This window comes from Equus asinus, chromosome 24 (genome assembly GCF_041296235.1).
Source record: "Equus asinus isolate D_3611 breed Donkey chromosome 24, EquAss-T2T_v2, whole genome shotgun sequence".
In the NCBI taxonomy this organism is placed as follows: Eukaryota; Metazoa; Chordata; class Mammalia; order Perissodactyla; family Equidae; genus Equus; species Equus asinus.
In genome coordinates this window covers 5681297-5702565 of record NC_091813.1, presented here as the reverse complement: position 1 = coordinate 5702565, position 21269 = coordinate 5681297, and positions in this window count along the sequence as shown.

The window sequence follows — 21269 nt, the reverse complement described above, 5'->3', positions numbered from 1 at the left end:
AAAAAGATATCGAGGGATCTAGGAATGGAAGGATTAACACACTTGAAAGGTTCATACCGCAGTAAGGAATCTCTGGATTCCATGCAATCCCAGTCAAAGTTGCAGCAGTATTTGCCACAGAGAAGAAGAGAGAATCCTAAAGTTTCTAGCCAGCAACGCGAGACCCTGACTAGGCAAAGGAATCCTCAGGAAAACGAACAAAGCAGCACGTGTCACAATTTCTGATTTCAACATAGAGGACGAAGCGCGAGGTACCGAAACGGCACAGTCTGGGCCCCAAAACAGGCATGAAGACCCATGCAAAACAATTGAGAGCCCAGAGCCCAACTCAAACTTACATGGACAGCCCATTTTGGACCAGGGAGCCAAGTGGAGACAGCGGAGAAAGGAGAGTCTCTACAATAAACGGTGCTGGGAAGCCTGCACAGCCACATGGAACACAACGAGAGTACACCATGATGTTACACCTGGCACACACACCACCTGAAATGGATTAAAGCCTTGAATGGCAGACTTGAAACCGTGAACCTTGTAGGAGAAGACCTAGGCAGAGTGCTCTTTGCCATCTGTCTGAGCCGCCTATTTGGAAGAAGCATGTCTGACTGGGCAAGGGCAACAAAGGAAACAAGAAACAAACGGGACCACATCAAATGCACACACTTCTGCCCACTCAAGGAAACCATCAACTGAATACTAAGACACCACAACAATTGGGAGAGGATGTTTGCAAACCACACATCGGACAAGGGGTGAAAAGCCCAAAGATACACTCAACTCGCACGTCTCCACAAGAAAAAAAACAAGCCAATGAAAACCTGGTCAAAAGATGGAAGCAGAGATTTCTCCGAAGAAGACAGAAAGAGGGCCAGTAGGTGCATGAAAACTTGTTCACCATCATGAAGTCTCAGGAAAATGCAAATCCAAACTGCAAGGCCATGGCAGCTCACTGTGGTCAGCATGGCTAGAAGGAAGCAGACAGGAAATAACAAGTGTCAGAGAGGAGGTGGAGAGAAGGGAAGCCTCCTGCACTGCTGGTGGGAGTGTAACCCGGTGCAGCCACGATGCCAAAGGTGTGGAACTGCCTCAGAAATTTAAGTATCCATGTCCCGTATGACCCAGCTATTAATCTGCCGCTTGCTTATCCAAAAAAGTCAGAAAGACTACCGCATAAAGACATGTGCATGGCTGTGTTCACCACAGTCTTACTCCTGATATCCAAGACTTGGAAAGCACCCTGGTGTCCAGCAAGGGATGATTGGAGAAGGAAGATGGGCTATAGCCACACAATGGTATACCACTCAGCCGGAACAAATGATGCAATCCAGCCATTTGTGACCACCAGAATGGCTGTGAGGGTTTTAGGGGAAGTGTAACAAGCCCCAGTGAGAAATTCAAATACCATAGAATCTCACTTACAAGGAGAAGAAAAAGCAAGCACTAACCAACAGGTGGCACTGAACATTTGTATGCGGGCTCCCAGAGGCAAAGAGGGGCGGTGACGGAGGGTGAAAGAGAAGATTAGGCACAAGTGTGTGGTGAGGGCCTGTGATTAGTCTTACACTGGTGAAGATGATGTAAGCTACACAGAAGTCTAAAGCAATGAGGATGTGAATCTGGAAGTTATAGTACGTTCTAATGCAGGGTCATGGCTATAAATTCACCTCAAATCAAAAATCCAAAAAGGGGTCCAGAATGATGTCATAAAGCTTTGGGGGCGGAAAGAGTTTACAGAAGGTGAACTTCCAAGGATGGAAAATCACCTCCAAATGCTTACAGATGCTACAGAAAGGCAGACCATTCCAAATAGGTGAAGAGGAATACTACGAAGAGAACATGATCAGTCCTAAACCCATGAACGAACGGAAAATGTTACCGTCCATGATGTTATTACTAATCACCTTCACGAATAATCCAAACAGGCCCACGTCTTCCCAAGTTCAGGCAAAAGGTTGGTCCAAAAGTACAATTCAGGGCCGGCCCTGTGGTGGAGCAGGTAAGTGCCCACATTCCGCTTGGGCGGCCCGGGCCTCACTGTTTCACATTACGAGTGCATATCACATTAGTAGTGTTAGGAAATATAGATTTCATGGTATGGTGCGGGCAGAGATCATAAATAAGCAGCAATTGTGAGGATACGTTATCAATACGCACAAGAAAAGGAACCGTAAGAATATTACAATCTATGGAAGTATCTGGTACACTTCCCAAAGGCAGAAGGAAGGAAAACTTGTGACCTGCCAAGGTGGAATTGGCAGAGTGCCACGAGATGACACCATCATTGTGCATCAGAACATTCCCTGGGCAACTTCAACTTGTGAGGGAGTCCAGGACTTTTTCTGGGTAAGGTCCACCCATTTTTCCATCTACCCAAGATATAAGAGATAAAACCCAGGATAATCTTACAGGAGTGACACCAGTGTCTAGAGAGAATGTAGGAGCCCTTTCGAAGTTCAAGGAGAAAGATAGAAACTGACAACAATTGCAGAAAAAGGAAAACTATCCTACCTAGACAGGGTGAGGAGTCAGACTGGTCTGAGATGGCTGTGAAACTCTGTGTGCACGGAGGTTGTCAGGACAACTTCGAATTTTGAGGTCGCTTATGACATCACGGTGAACATGTCCCCCAGGGTGGCCGCATGGTTACAGTCTGAGGATTGGCCTAGGCTAGGCTATTAAAGGGACAGATACCCAGAAACAGGTTTGGCAAACAGAAAGCAGGCACAGAAACTAGAAGAGATAAAACAGAGTCTGATGCAAGGGATAAGAAAGGAACCCTAGGCCACAAGTGAGAATAGAGGGACAGGCACGGAGAGGAGAACATTGTCATCTATTCAAGTCTATGGGGAGGTCATGCTGATTCAAGCTTGCAACTTCATTGGAAACAAGTGGCCGGACTTGGCGTTCATCACACCTACAGTGCCCTTGTGCCTTAAGCATAATGCAAAGTCAAGAAAGATGTCTTGAGGACATTGAAGAGAAGAATCGATGCCTCCTTTCCAAGGCCCATAGCATTCTTTGCAGGTCAGTCTCTTTTTCCGAAGCTCTGGTGTCACGTGGGCCCACTGGGCACATGGTAATGTGTCCCAAGAGATGTCTTGGAAGCCTTGAAGGAATGGAGCCCTGTCACGCTTGGGGTATGTCTCTTTGTTTGGAAGTGCTCTACAAGGGTGCTGAAAAGCACCCTCTTCCACAGGGCTTCGTTCCTTCGTGAAGGCTGCCCTCCCAGGCTAGTGTGCTCTGTTTGCCTCCATCGAAATTCTCTCCCCCTACCTCTTGCCGTAGAAGGATTATTGATTATGTGTTTTGACACCATATGTAAGGAAGTTGCACGAAAATTAGAACTTTACAGTTGTGTTTCAAGAAAAATAAACAGGCCAGGGTAGAGGATGTAGGGCAAACAAATGGCACACCCTATAAAAATTAAGTAAGCCCGTATCTGGACGGAATCTAGGGGAACGTTCAAGGATCAGGGGTCAAGTTCGAAACTTCCCAAATCCGGAAAAGAGACAGAAAAATATCTTTCCTGGAGAGTGGAATTCATCCGATTTGTCTAAGTTGTCTTGGAAACATTGTGTCCGTGAAGGGGGTTGCCAGGACCACCTCGAATTTGGAGTTTCTGATCTCAGGATGTCAAACCAACCCACATGACCACGTGTTCTCAGTGCTTAGTTTGACCTTGGCTAGGGTAGCCAAGAGTCCTACAAGTGACCGGTGCAAATTCAAGGACAACAACCAAGAGTCACGAAAGCACTCACACCTCACCCTAGAGAACATACAGCGATTAAAGAAATACAAACTAATCCCTTGGAATGAAGGAGAACGGACTGATAAGCATGTCTAAGGGAGATAGCTGAGAAAGACCATGACGAGTATACTATGGAAAAGAAAAAGAGGACCCAGAAAATGGAAGGTGAACAGAAATCACACCTGAATTATCCACAATGAAAGATGATGTCCGTCTTTAGACAGACTCTGCTGGAACGTTTGAAAGTCAGAGAAATTCACAAGCCAAAAAACGGCAGCGAAGGTCAAGCATGGGCTAACTGGGAAGGGTGAGTTATGAGACTGCTCCAAGCAGGCTCTGAAACCTGTATCCAGGAAGCATGCTGGACCTCAGAGACACAATTATGACAAATCCTCTGACATCACAATGGACCCGAAAAACAACCTAGCCTCATCTACACAGTGCTAGAGTTGGGCTCACTAGTATATTTAACTCCCATTGCACTCAACTGCACGTTGCCACTGAACATGTAAGTGGCCGGCCGGTGGTGCAGTGGTGAGGTCCGCACCTTCTGGGTCTGTGGCCCAGTATGGGCTGGGTGGAATCCTCGGTTTGGGCCTCCTCACCACTGCTTCAGTTGTTCTGGTGCAGGCGTCCGAGGTAGAGTAGAGGCAGATGGGAAGGGACGTTGGACAGGGCCAGACTTCCACAGCAAATACAGGAGCATTGCCAGCAGATGTGAGCACAGCAATGCACTTGTGCCAAAACAAAACCAATTAAAAGTTGCAAAGAACAGAAAAACTGAAGCTAAGGAAAAAAAAAACAAAAAAACAGGAGCTTGCCATTACGAAGAATAGGATCTCTGTGAATAACCTTAGCAAAACAGGTGAATTCTATGTTAATTCAAAAACTAGCAAACCTTTGGGGAAAGAAACTCAAGAAGACACAAGAAAAAAAAAGATATCGAGGGATCTAGGAATGGAAGGATTAACACACTTGAAAGGTTCATACCGCAGTAAGGAATCTCTGGATTCCATGCAATCCCAGTCAAAGTTGCAGCAGTATTTGCCACAGAGAAGAAGAGAGAATCCTAAAGTTTCTAGCCAGCAACACGAGACCCTGACTAGGCAAAGGAATCCTCAGGAAAACGAACAAAGCAGCACGTGTCACAATTTCTGATTTCAACATAGAGGACGAAGCGCGAGGTACCGAAACGGCACAGTCTGGGCCCCAAAACAGGCATGAAGACCCATGCAAAACAATTGAGAGCCCAGAGCCCAACTCAAACTTACATGGACAGCCCATTTTGGACCAGGGAGCCAAGTGGAGACAGCGGAGAAAGGAGAGTCTCTACAATAAACGGTGCTGGGAAGCCTGCACAGCCACATGGAACACAACGAGAGTACACCATGATGTTACACCTGGCACACACACCACCTGAAATGGATTAAAGCCTTGAATGGCAGACTTGAAACCGTGAACCTTGTAGGAGAAGACCTAGGCAGAGTGCTCTTTGCCATCTGTCTGAGCCGCCTATTTGGAAGAAGCATGTCTGACTGGGCAAGGGCAACAAAGGAAACAAGAAACAAACGGGACCACATCAAATGCACACACTTCTGCCCACTCAAGGAAACCATCAACTGAATACTAAGACACCACAACAATTGGGAGAGGATGTTTGCAAACCACACATCGGACAAGGGGTGAAAAGCCCAAAGATACAATCAACTCGCACGTCTCCACAAGAAAAAAAACAAGCCAATGAAAACCTGGTCAAAAGATGGAAGCAGAGATTTCTCCGAAGAAGACAGAAAGAGGGCCAGTAGGTGCATGAAAACTTTTTCACCATCATGAAGTCTCAGGAAAATGCAAATCCAAACTGCAAGGCCATGGCAGCTAGCTGTGGTCAGCATGGCTAGAAGGAAGCAGACAGGAAATAACAAGTGTCAGAGAGGATGTGCAGAGAAGGGAAGCCTCCTGCACTGCTGGTGGTAGTGTAACCCGGTGCAGCCACGATGCCAAAGGTGTGGAACTGCCTCAGAAATTTAAGTATCCATGTCCCGTATGACCCAGCTATTAATCTGCCGCTTGCTTATCCAAAAAAGTCAGAAAGACTACCGCATAAAGACATGTGCATGGCTGTGTTCACCACAGTCTTACTCCTGATATCCAAGACTTGGAAAGCACCCTGGTGTCCAGCAAGGGATGATTGGAGAAGGAAGATGGGCTATAGCCACACAATGGTATACCACTCAGCCGGAACAAATGATGCAATCCAGCCATTTGTGACCACCAGAATGGCTGTGAGGGTTTTAGGGGAAGTGTAACAAGCCCCAGTGAGAAATTCAAATACCATAGAATCTCACTTACAAGGAGAAGAAAAAGCAAGCACTAACCAAAAGGTGGCACTGAACATTTGTATGCGGGCTCCCAGAGGCAAAGAGGGGCGGTGACGGAGGGTGAAAGAGAAGATTAGGCACAAGTGTGTGGTGAGGGCCTGTGATTAGTCTTACACTGGTGAAGATGATGTAAGCTACACAGAAGTCTAAAGCAATGAGGATGTGAATCTGGAAGTTATAGTACGTTCTAATGCAGGGTCATGGCTATAAATTCACCTCAAATCAAAAATCCAAAAAGGGGTCCAGAATGATGTCATAAAGCTTTGGGGGCGGAAAGAGTTTACAGAAGGTGAACTTCCAAGGATGGAAAATCACCTCCAAATGCTTACAGATGCTACAGAAAGGCAGACCATTCCAAATAGGTGAAGAGGAATACTACGAAGAGAACATGATCAGTCCTAAACCCATGAACGAACGGAAAATGTTACCGTCCATGATGTTATTACTAATCACCTTCACGAATAATCCAAACAGGCCCACGTCTTCCCAAGTTCAGGCAAAAGGTTGGTCCAAAAGTACAATTCAGGGCCGGCCCTGTGGTGGAGCAGGTAAGTGCCCACATTCCGCTTGGGCGGCCCGGGCCTCACTGTTTCACATTACGAGTGCATATCACATTAGTAGTGTTAGGAAATATAGATTTCATGGTATGGTGCGGGCAGAGATCATAAATAAGCAGCAATTGTGAGGATACGTTATCAATACGCACAAGAAAAGGAACCATAAGAATATTACAATCTATGGAAGTATCTGGTACACTTCCCAAAGGCAGAAGGAAGGAAAACTTGTGACCTGCCAAGGTGGAATTGGCAGAGTGCCACGAGATGACACCATCATTGTGCATCAGAACATTCCCTGGGCAACTTCAACTTGTGAGGGAGTCCAGGACTTTTTCTGGGTAAGGTCCACCCATTTTGCCATCTACCCAAGATATAAGAGATAAAACCCAGGATAATCTTACAGGAGTGACACCAGTGTCTAGAGAGAATGTAGGAGCCCTTTCGAAGTTCAAGGAGAAAGATAGAAACTGACAACAATTGCAGAAAAAGGAAAACTATCCTACCTAGACAGGGTGAGGAGTCAGACTGGTCTGAGATGGCTGTGAAACTCTGTGTGCACGGAGGTTGTCAGGACAACTTCGAATTTTGAGGTCGCTTATGACATCACGGTGAACATGTCCCCCAGGGTGGCCGCATGGTTACAGTCTGAGGATTGGCCTAGGCTAGGCTATTAAAGGGACAGATACCCAGAAACAGGTTTGGCAAACAGAAAGCAGGCACAGAAACTAGAAGAGATAAAACAGAGTCTGATGCAAGGGATAAGAAAGGAACCCTAGGCCACAAGTGAGAATAGAGGGACAGGCACGGAGAGGAGAACATTGTCATCTATTCAAGTCTATGGGGAGGTCATGCTGATTCAAGCTTGCAACTTCATTGGAAACAAGTGGCCGGACTTGGCGTTCATCACACCTACAGTGCCCTTGTGCCTTAAGCATAATGCAAAGTCAAGAAAGATGTCTTGAGGACATTGAAGAGAAGAATCGATGCCTCCTTTCCAAGGCCCATAGCATTCTTTGCAGGTCAGTCTCTTTTTCCGAAGCTCTGGTGTCACGTGGGCCCACTGGGCACATGGTAATGTGTCCCAAGAGATGTCTTGGAAGCCTTGAAGGAATGGAGCCCTGTCACGCTTGGGGTATGTCTCTTTGTTTGGAAGTGCTCTACAAGGGTGCTGAAAAGCACCCTCTTCCACAGGGCTTCGTTCCTTCGTGAAGGCTGCCCTCCCAGGCTAGTGTGCTCTGTTTGCCTCCATCGAAATTCTCTCCCCCTACCTCTTGCCGTAGAAGGATTATTGATTATGTGTTTTGACACCATATGTAAGGAAGTTGCACGAAAATTAGAACTTTACAGTTGTGTTTCAAGAAAAATAAACAGGCCAGGGTAGAGGATGTAGGGCAAACAAATGGCACACCCTATAAAAATTAAGTAAGCCCGTATCTGGACGGAATCTAGGGGAACGTTCAAGGATCAGGGGTCAAGTTCGAAACTTCCCAAATCCGGAAAAGAGACAGAAAAATATCTTTCCTGGAGAGTGGAATTCATCCGATTTGTCTAAGTTGTCTTGGAAACATTGTGTCCGTGAAGGGGGTTGCCAGGACCACCTCGAATTTGGAGTTTCTGATCTCAGGATGTCAAACCAACCCACATGACCACGTGTTCTCAGTGCTTAGTTTGACCTTGGCTAGGGTAGCCAAGAGTCCTACAAGTGACCGGTGCAAATTCAAGGACAACAACCAAGAGTCACGAAAGCACTCACACCTCACCCTAGAGAACATACAGCGATTAACGAAATACAAACTAATCCCTTGGAATGAAGGAGAACGGACTGATAAGCATGTCTAAGGGAGATAGCTGAGAAAGACCATGACGAGTATACTATGGAAAAGAAAAAGAGGACCCAGAAAATGGAAGGTGAACAGAAATCACACCTGAATTATCCACAATGAAAGATGATGTCCGTCTTTAGACAGACTCTGCTGGAACGTTTGAAAGTCAGAGAAATTCACAAGCCGAAAAACGGCAGCGAAGGTCAAGCATGGGCTAACTGGGAAGGGTGAGTTATGAGACTGCTCCAAGCAGGCTCTGAAACCTGTATCCAGGAAGCATGCTGGACCTCAGAGACACAATTATGACAAATCCTCTGACATCACAATGGACCCGAAAAACAACCTAGCCTCATCTACACAGTGCTAGAGTTGGGCTCACTAGTATATTTAACTCCCATTGCACTCAACTGCACGTTGCCACTGAACATGTAAGTGGCCGGCCGGTGGTGCAGTGGTGAGGTCCGCACCTTCTGGGTCTGTGGCCCAGTATGGGCTGGGTGGAATCCTCGGTTTGGGCCTCCTCACCACTGCTTCAGTTGTTCTGGTGCAGGCGTCCGAGGTAGAGTAGAGGCAGATGGGAAGGGACGTTGGACAGGGCCAGACTTCCACAGCAAATACAGGAGCATTGCCAGCAGATGTGAGCACAGCAATGCACTTGTGCCAAAACAAAACCAATTAAAAGTTGCAAAGAATAGAAAAACTGAAGCTAAGGAAAAAAAAACAAAAAAACAGGAGCTTGCCATTACGAAGAATAGGATCTCTGTGAATAACCTTAGCAAAACAGGTGAATTCTATGTTAATTCAAAAACTAGCAAACCTTTGGGGAAAGAAACTCAAGAAGACACAAGAAAAAAAAAGATATCGAGGGATCTAGGAATGGAAGGATTAACACACTTGAAAGGTTCATACCGCAGTAAGGAATCTCTGGATTCCATGCAATCCCAGTCAAAGTTGCAGCAGTATTTGCCACAGAGAAGAAGAGAGAATCCTAAAGTTTCTAGCCAGCAACACGAGACCCTGACTAGGCAAAGGAATCCTCAGGAAAACGAACAAAGCAGCACGTGTCACAATTTCTGATTTCAACATAGAGGACGAAGCGCGAGGTACCGAAACGGCACAGTCTGGGCCCCAAAACAGGCATGAAGACCCATGCAAAACAATTGAGAGCCCAGAGCCCAACTCAAACTTACATGGACAGCCCATTTTGGACCAGGGAGCCAAGTGGAGACAGCGGAGAAATGAGAGTCTCTACAATAAACGGTGCTGGGAAGCCTGCACAGCCACATGGAACACAACGAGAGTACGCCATGATGTTACACCTGGCACACACACCACCTGAAATGGATTAAAGCCTTGAATGGCAGACTTGAAACCGTGAACCTTGTAGGAGAAGACCTAGGCAGAGTGCTCTTTGCCATCTGTCTGAGCCGCCTATTTGGAAGAAGCATGTCTGACTGGGCAAGGGCAACAAAGGAAACAAGAAACAAACGGGACCACATCAAATGCACACACTTCTGCCCACTCAAGGAAACCATCAACTGAATACTAAGACACCACAACAATTGGGAGAGGATGTTTGCAAACCACACATCGGACAAGGGGTGAAAAGCCCAAAGATACAATCAACTCGCACGTCTCCACAAGAAAAAAAACAAGCCAATGAAAACCTGGTCAAAAGATGGAAGCAGAGATTTCTCCGAAGAAGACAGAAAGAGGGCCAGTAGGTGCATGAAAACTTGTTCACCATCATGAAGTCTCAGGAAAATGCAAATCCAAACTGCAAGGCCATGGCAGCTCACTGTGGTCAGCATGGCTAGAAGGAAGCAGACAGGAAATAACAAGTGTCAGAGAGGAGGTGCAGAGAAGGGAAGCCTCCTGCACTGCTGGTGGGAGTGTAACCCGGTGCAGCCACGATGCCAAAGGTGTGGAACTGCCTCAGAAATTTAAGTATCCATGTCCCGTATGACCCAGCTATTAATCTGCCGCTTGCTTATCCAAAAAAGTCAGAAAGACTACCGCATAAAGACATGTGCATGGCTGTGTTCACCACAGTCTTACTCCTGATATCCAAGACTTGGAAAGCACCCTGGTGTCCAGCAAGGGATGATTGGAGAAGGAAGATGGGCTATAGCCACGCAATGGTATACCACTCAGCCGGAACAAATGATGCAATCCAGCCATTTGTGACCACCAGAATGGCTGTGAGGGTTTTAGGGGAAGTGTAACAAGCCCCAGTGAGAAATTCAAATACCATAGAATCTCACTTACAAGGCGAAGAAAAAGCAAGCACTAACCAACAGGTGGCACTGAACATTTGTATGCGGGCTCCCAGAGGCAAAGAGGGGCGGTGACGGAGGGTGAAAGAGAAGATTAGGCACAAGTGTGTGGTGAGGGCCTGTGATTAGTCTTACACTGGTGAAGATGATGTAAGCTACACAGAAGTCTAAAGCAATGAGGATGTGAATCTGGAAGTTATAGTACGTTCTAATGCAGGGTCATGGCTATAAATTCACCTCAAATCAAAAATCCAAAAAGGGGTCCAGAATGATGTCATAAAGCTTTGGGGGCGGAAAGAGTTTACAGAAGGTGAACTTCCAAGGATGGAAAATCACCTCCAAATGCTTACAGATGCTACAGAAAGGCAGACCATTCCAAATAGGTGAAGAGGAATACTACGAAGAGAACATGATCAGTCCTAAACCCATGAACGAACGGAAAATGTTACCGTCCATGATGTTATTACTAATCACCTTCACGAATAATCCAAACAGGCCCACGTCTTCCCAAGTTCAGGCAAAAGGTTGGTCCAAAAGTACAATTCAGGGCCGGCCCTGTGGTGGAGCAGGTAAGTGCCCACATTCCGCTTGGGCGGCCCGGGCCTCACTGTTTCACATTACGAGTGCATATCACATTAGTAGTGTTAGGAAATATAGATTTCATGGTATGGTGCGGGCAGAGATCATAAATAAGCAGCAATTGTGAGGATACGTTATCAATACGCACAAGAAAAGGAACCATAAGAATATTACAATCTATGGAAGTATCTGGTACACTTCCCAAAGGCAGAAGGAAGGAAAACTTGTGACCTGCCAAGGTGGAATTGGCAGAGTGCCACGAGATGACACCATCATTGTGCATCAGAACATTCCCTGGGCAACTTCAACTTGTGAGGGAGTCCAGGACTTTTTCTGGGTAAGGTCCACCCATTTTGCCATCTACCCAAGATATAAGAGATAAAACCCAGGATAATCTTACAGGAGTGACACCAGTGTCTAGAGAGAATGTAGGAGCCCTTTCGAAGTTCAAGGAGAAAGATAGAAACTGACAACAATTGCAGAAAAAGGAAAACTATCCTACCTAGACAGGGTGAGGAGTCAGACTGGTCTGAGATGGCTGTGAAACTCTGTGTGCACGGAGGTTGTCAGGACAACTTCGAATTTTGAGGTCGCTTATGACATCACGGTGAACATGTCCCCCAGGGTGGCCGCATGGTTACAGTCTGAGGATTGGCCTAGGCTAGGCTATTAAAGGGACAGATACCCAGAAACAGGTTTGGCAAACAGAAAGCAGGCACAGAAACTAGAAGAGATAAAACAGAGTCTGATGCAAGGGATAAGAAAGGAACCCTAGGCCACAAGTGAGAATAGAGGGACAGGCACGGAGAGGAGAACATTGTCATCTATTCAAGTCTATGGGGAGGTCATGCTGATTCAAGCTTGCAACTTCATTGGAAACAAGTGGCCGGACTTGGCGTTCATCACACCTACAGTGCCCTTGTGCCTTAAGCATAATGCAAAGTCAAGAAAGATGTCTTGAGGACATTGAAGAGAAGAATCGATGCCTCCTTTCCAAGGCCCATAGCATTCTTTGCAGGTCAGTCTCTTTTTCCGAAGCTCTGGTGTCACGTGGGCCCACTGGGCACATGGTAATGTGTCCCAAGAGATGTCTTGGAAGCCTTGAAGGAATGGAGCCCTGTCACGCTTGGGGTATGTCTCTTTGTTTGGAAGTGCTCTACAAGGGTGCTGAAAAGCACCCTCTTCCACAGGGCTTCGTTCCTTCGTGAAGGCTGCCCTCCCAGGCTAGTGTGCTCTGTTTGCCTCCATCGAAATTCTCTCCCCCTACCTCTTGCCGTAGAAGGATTATTGATTATGTGTTTTGACACCATATGTAAGGAAGTTGCACGAAAATTAGAACTTTACAGTTGTGTTTCAAGAAAAATAAACAGGCCAGGGTAGAGGATGTAGGGCAAACAAATGGCACACCCTATAAAAATTAAGTAAGCCCGTATCTGGACGGAATCTAGGGGAACGTTCAAGGATCAGGGGTCAAGTTCGAAACTTCCCAAATCCGGAAAAGAGACAGAAAAATATCTTTCCTGGAGAGTGGAATTCATCCGATTTGTCTAAGTTGTCTTGGAAACATTGTGTCCGTGAAGGGGGTTGCCAGGACCACCTCGAATTTGGAGTTTCTGATCTCAGGATGTCAAACCAACCCACATGACCACGTGTTCTCAGTGCTTAGTTTGACCTAGGCTAGGGTAGCCAAGAGTCCTACAAGTGACCGGTGCAAATTCAAGGACAACAACCAAGAGTCACGAAAGCACTCACACCTCACCCTAGAGAACATACAGCGATTAAAGAAATACAAACTAATCCCTTGGAATGAAGGAGAACGGACTGATAAGCATGTCTAAGGGAGATAGCTGAGAAAGACCATGACGAGTATACTATGGAAAAGAAAAAGAGGACCCAGAAAATGGAAGGTGAACAGAAATCACACCTGAATTATCCACAATGAAAGATGATGTCCGTCTTTAGACAGACTCTGCTGGAACGTTTGAAAGTCAGAGAAATTCACAAGGCAAAAAACGGCAGCGAAGGTCAAGCATGGGCTAACTGGGAAGGGTGAGTTATGAGACTGCTCCAAGCAGGCTCTGAAACCTGTATCCAGGAAGCATGCTGGACCTCGGAGACACAATTATGACAAATCCTCTGACATCACAATGGACCCGAAAAACAACCTAGCCTCATCTACACAGTGCTAGAGTTGGGCTCACTAGTATATTTAACTCCCATTGCACTCAACTGCACGTTGCCACTGAACATGTAAGTGGCCGGCCGGTGGTGCAGTGGTGAGGTCCGCACCTTCTGGGTCTGTGGCCCAGTATGGGCTGGGTGGAATCCTCGGTTTGGGCCTCCTCACCACTGCTTCAGTTGTTCTGGTGCAGGCGTCCGAGGTAGAGTAGAGGCAGATGGGAAGGGACGTTGGACAGGGCCAGACTTCCACAGCAAATACAGGAGCATTGCCAGCAGATGTGAGCACAGCAATGCACTTGTGCCAAAACAAAACCAATTAAAAGTTGCAAAGAACAGAAAAACTGAAGCTAAGGAAAAAAAAAACAAAAAAACAGGAGCTTGCCATTACGAAGAATAGGATCTCTGTGAATAACCTTAGCAAAACAGGTGAATTCTATGTTAATTCAAAAACTAGCAAACCTTTGGGGAAAGAAACTCAAGAAGACACAAGAAAAAAAAGATATCGAGGGATCTAGGAATGGAAGGATTAACACACTTGAAAGGTTCATACCGCAGTAAGGAATCTCTGGATTCCATGCAATCCCAGTCAAAGTTGCAGCAGTATTTGCCACAGAGAAGAAGAGAGAATCCTAAAGTTTCTAGCCAGCAACACGAGACCCTGACTAGGCAAAGGAATCCTCAGGAAAACGAACAAAGCAGCACGTGTCACAATTTCTGATTTCAACATAGAGGACGAAGCGCGAGGTACCGAAACGGCACAGTCTGGGCCCCAAAACAGGCATGAAGACCCATGCAAAACAATTGAGAGCCCAGAGCCCAACTCAAACTTACATGGACAGCCCATTTTGGACCAGGGAGCCAAGTGGAGACAGTGGAGAAAGGAGAGTCTCTACAATAAACGGTGCTGGGAAGCCTGCACAGCCACATGGAACACAACGAGAGTACACCATGATGTTACACCTGGCACACACACCACCTGAAATGGATTAAAGCCTTGAATGGCAGACTTGAAACCGTGAACCTTGTAGGAGAAGACCTAGGCAGAGTGCTCTTTGCCATCTGTCTGAGCCGCCTATTTGGAAGAAGCATGTCTGACTGGGCAAGGGCAACAAAGGAAACAAGAAACAAACGGGACCACATCAAATGCACACACTTCTGCCCACTCAAGGAAACCATCAACTGAATACTAAGACACCACAACAATTGGGAGAGGATGTTTGCAAACCACACATCGGACAAGGGGTGAAAAGCCCAAAGATACAATCAACTCGCACGTCTCCACAAGAAAAAAAACAAGCCAATGAAAACCTGGTCAAAAGATGGAAGCAGAGATTTCTCCGAAGAAGACAGAAAGAGGGCCAGTAGGTGCATGAAAACTTGTTCACCATCATGAAGTCTCAGGAAAATGCAAATCCAAACTGCAAGGCCATGGCAGCTCACTGTGGTCAGCATGGCTAGAAGGAAGCAGACAGGAAATAACAAGTGTCAGAGAGGAGGTGCAGAGAAGGGAAGCCTCCTGCACTGCTGGTGGGAGTGTAACCCGGTGCAGCCACGATGCCAAAGGTGTGGAACTGCCTCAGAAATTTAAGTATCCATGTCCCGTATGACCCAGCTATTAATCTGCCGCTTGTTTATCCAAAAAAGTCAGAAAGACTACCGCATAAAGACATGTGCATGGCTGTGTTCACCACAGTCTTACTCCTGATATCCAAGACTTGGAAAGCACCCTGGTGTCCAGCAAGGGATGATTGGAGAAGGAAGATGGGCTATAGCCACACAATGGTATACCACTCAGCCGGAACAAATGATGCAATCCAGCCATTTGTGACCACCAGAATGGCTGTGAGGGTTTTAGGGGAAGTGTAACAAGCCCCAGTGAGAAATTCAAATACCATAGAATCTCACTTACAAGGCGAAGAAAAAGCAAGCACTAACCAACAGGTGGCACTGAACATTTGTATGCGGGCTCCCAGAGGCAAAGAGGGGCGGTGACGGAGGGTGAAAGAGAAGATTAGGCACAAGTGTGTGGTGAGGGCCTGTGATTAGTCTTACACTGGTGAAGATGATGTAAGCTACACAGAAGTCTAAAGCAATGAGGATGTGAATCTGGAAGTTATAGTACGTTCTAATGCAGGGTCATGGCTATAAATTCACCTCAAATCAAAAATCCAAAAAGGGGTCCAGAATGATGTCATAAAGCTTTGGGGGCGGAAAGAGTTTACAGAAAGTGAACTTCCAAGGATGGAAAATCACCTCCAAATGCTTACAGATGCTACAGAAAGGCAGACCATTCCAAATAGGTGAAGAGGAATACTACGAAGAGAACATGATCAGTCCTAAACCCATGAACGAACGGAAAATGTTACCGTCCATGATGTTATTACTAATCACCTTCACGAATAATCCAAACAGGCCCACGTCTTCCCAAGTTCAGGCAAAAGGTTGGTCCAAAAGTACAATTCAGGGCCGGCCCTGTGGTGGAGCAGGTAAGTGCCCACATTCCGCTTGGGCGGCCCGGGCCTCACTGTTTCACATTACGAGTGCATATCACATTAGTAGTGTTAGGAAATATAGATTTCATGGTATGGTGCGGGCAGAGATCATAAATAAGCAGCAATTGTGAGGATACGTTATCAATACGCACAAGAAAAGGAACCATAAGAATATTACAATCTATGGAAGTATCTGGTACACTTCCCAAAGGCAGAAGGAAGGAAAACTTGTGACCTGCCAAGGTGGAATTGGCAGAGTGCCACGAGATGACACCATCATTGTGCATCAGAACATTCCCTGGGCAACTTCAACTTGTGAGGGAGTCCAGGACTTTTTCTGGGTAAGGTCCACCCATTTTGCCATCTACCCAAGATATAAGAGATAAAACCCAGGATAATCTTACAGGAGTGACACCAGTGTCTAGAGAGAATGTAGGAGCCCTTTCGAAGTTCAAGGAGAAAGATAGAAACTGACAACAATTGCAGAAAAAGGAAAACTATCCTACCTAGACAGGGTGAGGAGTCAGACTGGTCTGAGATGGCTGTGAAACTCTGTGTGCACGGAGGTTGTCAGGACAACTTCGAATTTTGAGGTCGCTTATGACATCACGGTGAACATGTCCCCCAGGGTGGCCGCATGGTTACAGTCTGAGGATTGGCCTAGGCTAGGCTATTAAAGGGACAGATACCCAGAAACAGGTTTGGCAAACAGAAAGCAGGCACAGAAACTAGAAGAGATAAAACAGAGTCTGATGCAAGGGATAAGAAAGGAACCCTAGGCCACAAGTGAGAATAGAGGGACAGGCACGGAGAGGAGAACATTGTCATCTATTCAAGTCTATGGGGAGGTCATGCTGATTCAAGCTTGCAACTTCATTGGAAACAAGTGGCCGGACTTGGCGTTCATCACACCTACAGTGCCCTTGTGCCTTAAGCATAATGCAAAGTCAAGAAAGATGTCTTGAGGACATTGAAGAGAAGAATCGATGCCTCCTTTCCAAGGCCCATAGCATTCTTTGCAGGTCAGTCTCTTTTTCCGAAGCTCTGGTGTCACGTGGGCCCACTGGGCACATGGTAATGTGTCCCAAGAGATGTCTTGGAAGCCTTGAAGGAATGGAGCCCTGTCACGCTTGGGGTATGTCTCTTTGTTTGGAAGTGCTCTACAAGGGTGCTGAAAAGCACCCTCTTCCACAGGGCTTCGTTCCTTCGTGAAGGCTGCCCTCCCAGGCTAGTGTGCTCTGTTTGCCTCCATCGAAATTCTCTCCCCCTACCTCTTGCCGTAGAAGGATTATTGATTATGTGTTTTGACACCATATGTAAGGAAGTTGCACGAAAATTAGAACTTTACAGTTGTGTTTCAAGAAAAATAAACAGGCCAGGGTAGAGGATGTAGGGCAAACAAATGGCACACCCTATAAAAATTAAGTAAGCCCGTATCTGGACGGAATCTAGGGGAACGTTCAAGGATCAGGGGTCAAGTTCGAAACTTCCCAAATCCGGAAAAGAGACAGAAAAATATCTTTCCTGGAGAGTGGAATTCATCCGATTTGTCTAAGTTGTCTTGGAAACATTGTGTCCGTGAAGGGGGTTGCCAGGACCACCTCGAATTTGGAGTTTCTGATCTCAGGATGTCAAACCAACCCACATGACCACGTGTTCTCAGTGCTTAGTTTGACCTAGGCTAGGGTAGCCAAGAGTCCTACAAGTGACCGGTGCAAATTCAAGGACAACAACCAAGAGTCACGAAAGCACTCACACCTCACCCTAGAGAACATACAGCGATTAAAGAAATACAAACTAATCCCTTGGAATGAAGGAGAACGGACTGATAAGCATGTCTAAGGGAGATAGCTGAGAAAGACCATGACGAGTATACTATGGAAAAGAAAAAGAGGACCCAGAAAATGGAAGGTGAACAGAAATCACACCTGAATTATCCACAATGAAAGATGATGTCCGTCTTTAGACAGACTCTGCTGGAACGTTTGAAAGTCAGAGAAATTCACAAGGCAAAAAACGGCAGCGAAGGTCAAGCATGGGCTAACTGGGAAGGGTGAGTTATGAGACTGCTCCAAGCAGGCTCTGAAACCTGTATCCAGGAAGCATGCTGGACCTCAGAGACACAATTATGACAAATCCTCTGACATCACAATGGACCCGAAAAACAACCTAGCCTCATCTACACAGTGCTAGAGTTGGGCTCACTAGTATATTTAACTCCCGTTGCACTCAACTGCACGTTGCCACTGAACATGTAAGTGGCCGGCCGGTGGTGCAGTGGTGAGGTCCGCACCTTCTGGGTCTGTGGCCCAGTATGGGCTGGGTGGAATCCTCGGTTTGGGCCTCCTCACCACTGCTTCAGTTGTTCTGGTGCAGGCGTCCGAGGTAGAGTAGAGGCAGATGGGAAGGGACGTTGGACAGGGCCAGACTTCCACAGCAAATACAGGAGCATTGCCAGCAGATGTGAGCACAGCAATGCACTTGTGCCAAAACAAAACCAATTAAAAGTTGCAAAGAACAGAAAAACTGAAGCTAAGGAAAAAAAAAACAAAAAAACAGGAGCTTGCCATTACGAAGAATAGGATCTCTGTGAATAACCTTAGCAAAACAGGTGAATTCTATGTTAATTCAAAAACTAGCAAACCTTTGGGGAAAGAAACTCAAGAAGACACAAGAAAAAAAAGATATCGAGGGATCTAGGAATGGAAGGATTAACACACTTGAAAGGTTCATACCGCAGTAAGGAATCTCTGGATTCCATGCAATCCCAGTCAAAGTTGCAGCAGTATTTGCCACAGAGAAGAAGAGAGAATCCTAAAGTTTCTAGCCAGCAACACGAGACCCTGACTAGGCAAAGGAATCCTCAGGAAAACGAACAAAGCAGCACGTGTCACAATTTCTGATTTCAACATAGAGGACGAAGCGCGAGGTACCGAAACGGCACAGTCTGGGCCCCAAAACAGGCATGAAGACCCATGCAAAACAATTGAGAGCCCAGAGCCCAACTCAAACTTACATGGACAGCCCATTTTGGACCAGGGAGCCAAGTGGAGACAGTGGAGAAAGGAGAGTCTCTACAATAAACGGTGCTGGGAAGCCTGCACAGCCACATGGAACACAACGAGAGTACACCATGATGTTACACCTGGCACACACACCACCTGAAATGGATTAAAGCCTTGAATGGCAGACTTGAAACCGTGAACCTTGTAGGAGAAGACCTAGGCAGAGTGCTCTTTGCCATCTGTCTGAGCCGCCTATTTGGAAGAAGCATGTCTGACTGGGCAAGGGCAACAAAGGAAACAAGAAACAAACGGGACCACATCAAATGCACACACTTCTGCCCACTCAAGGAAACCATCAACTGAATACTAAGACACCACAACAATTGGGAGAGGATGTTTGCAAACCACACATCGGACAAGGGGTGAAAAGCCCAAAGATACAATCAACTCGCACGTCTCCACAAGAAAAAAAACAAGCCAATGAAAACCTGGTCAAAAGATGGAAGCAGAGATTTCTCCGAAGAAGACAGAAAGAGGGCCAGTAGGTGCATGAAAACTTGTTCACCATCATGAAGTCTCAGGAAAATGCAAATCCAAACTGCAAGGCCATGGCAGCTCACTGTGGTCAGCATGGCTAGAAGGAAGCAGACAGGAAATAACAAGTGTCAGAGAGGAGGTGCAGAGAAGGGAAGCCTCCTGCACTGCTGGTGGGAGTGTAACCCGGTGCAGCCACGATGCCAAAGGTGTGGAACTGCCTCAGAAATTTAAGTATCCATGTCCCGTATGACCCAGCTATTAATCTGCCGCTTGTTTATCCAAAAAAGTCAGAAAGACTACCGCATAAAGACATGTGCATGGCTGTGTTCACCACAGTCTTACTCCTGATATCCAAGACTTGGAAAGCACCCTGGTGTCCAGCAAGGGATGATTGGAGAAGGAAGATGGGCTATAGCCACACAATGGTATACCACTCAGCCGGAACAAATGATGCAATCCAGCCATTTGTGACCACCAGAATGGCTGTGAGGGTTTTAGGGGAAGTGTAACAAGCCCCAGTGAGAAATTCAAATACCATAGAATCTCACTTACAAGGCGAAGAAAAAGCAAGCACTAACCAACAGGTGGCACTGAACATTTGTATGCGGGCTCCCAGAGGCAAAGAGGGGCGGTGACGGAGGGTGAAAGAGAAGATTAGGCACAAGTGTGTGGTGAGGGCCTGTGATTAGTCTTACACTGGTGAAGATGATGTAAGCTACACAGAAGTCTAAAGCAATGAGGATGTGAATCTGGAAGTTATAGTACGTTCTAATGCAGGGTCATGGCTATAAATTCACCTCAAATCAAAAATCCAAAATGGGGTCCAGAATGATGTCATAAAGCTTTGGGGGCGGAAAGAGTTTACAGAAAGTGAACTTCCAAGGATGGAAAATCACCTCCAAATGCTTACAGATGCTACAGAAAGGCAGACCATTCCAAATAGGTGAAGAGGAATACTACGAAGAGAACATGATCAGTCCTAAACCCATGAACGAACGGAAAATGTTACCGTCCATGATGTTATTACTAATCACCTTCACGAATAATCCAAACAGGCCCACGTCTTCCCAAGTTCAGGCAAAAGGTTGGTCCAAAAGTACAATTCAGGGCCGGCCCTGTGGTGGAGCAGGTAAGTGCCCACATTCCGCTTGGGCGGCCCGGGCCTCACTGTTTCACATTACGAGTGCATATCACATTAGTAGTGTTAGGAAATATAGATTTCATGGTATGGTGCGGGCAGAGATCATAAATAAGCAGCAATTGTGAGGATACGTTATCAATACGCACAAGAAAAGGAACCATAAGAATATTACAATCTATGGAAGTATCTGGTACACTTCCCAAAGGCAGAAGGAAGGAAAACTTGTGACCTGCCAAGGTGGAATTGGCAGAGTGCCACGAGATGACACCATCATTGTGCATCAGAACATTCCCTGGGCAACTTCAACTTGTGAGGGAGTCCAGGACTTTTTCTGGGTAAGGTCCACCCATTTTGCCATCTACCCAAGATATAAGAGATAAAACCCAGGATAATCTTACAGGAGTGACACCAGTGTCTAGAGAGAATGTAGGAGCCCTTTCGAAGTTCAAGGAGAAAGATAGAAACTGACAACAATTGCAGAAAAAGGAAAACTATCCTACCTAGACAGGGTGAGGAGTCAGACTGGTCTGAGATGGCTGTGAAACTCTGTGTGCA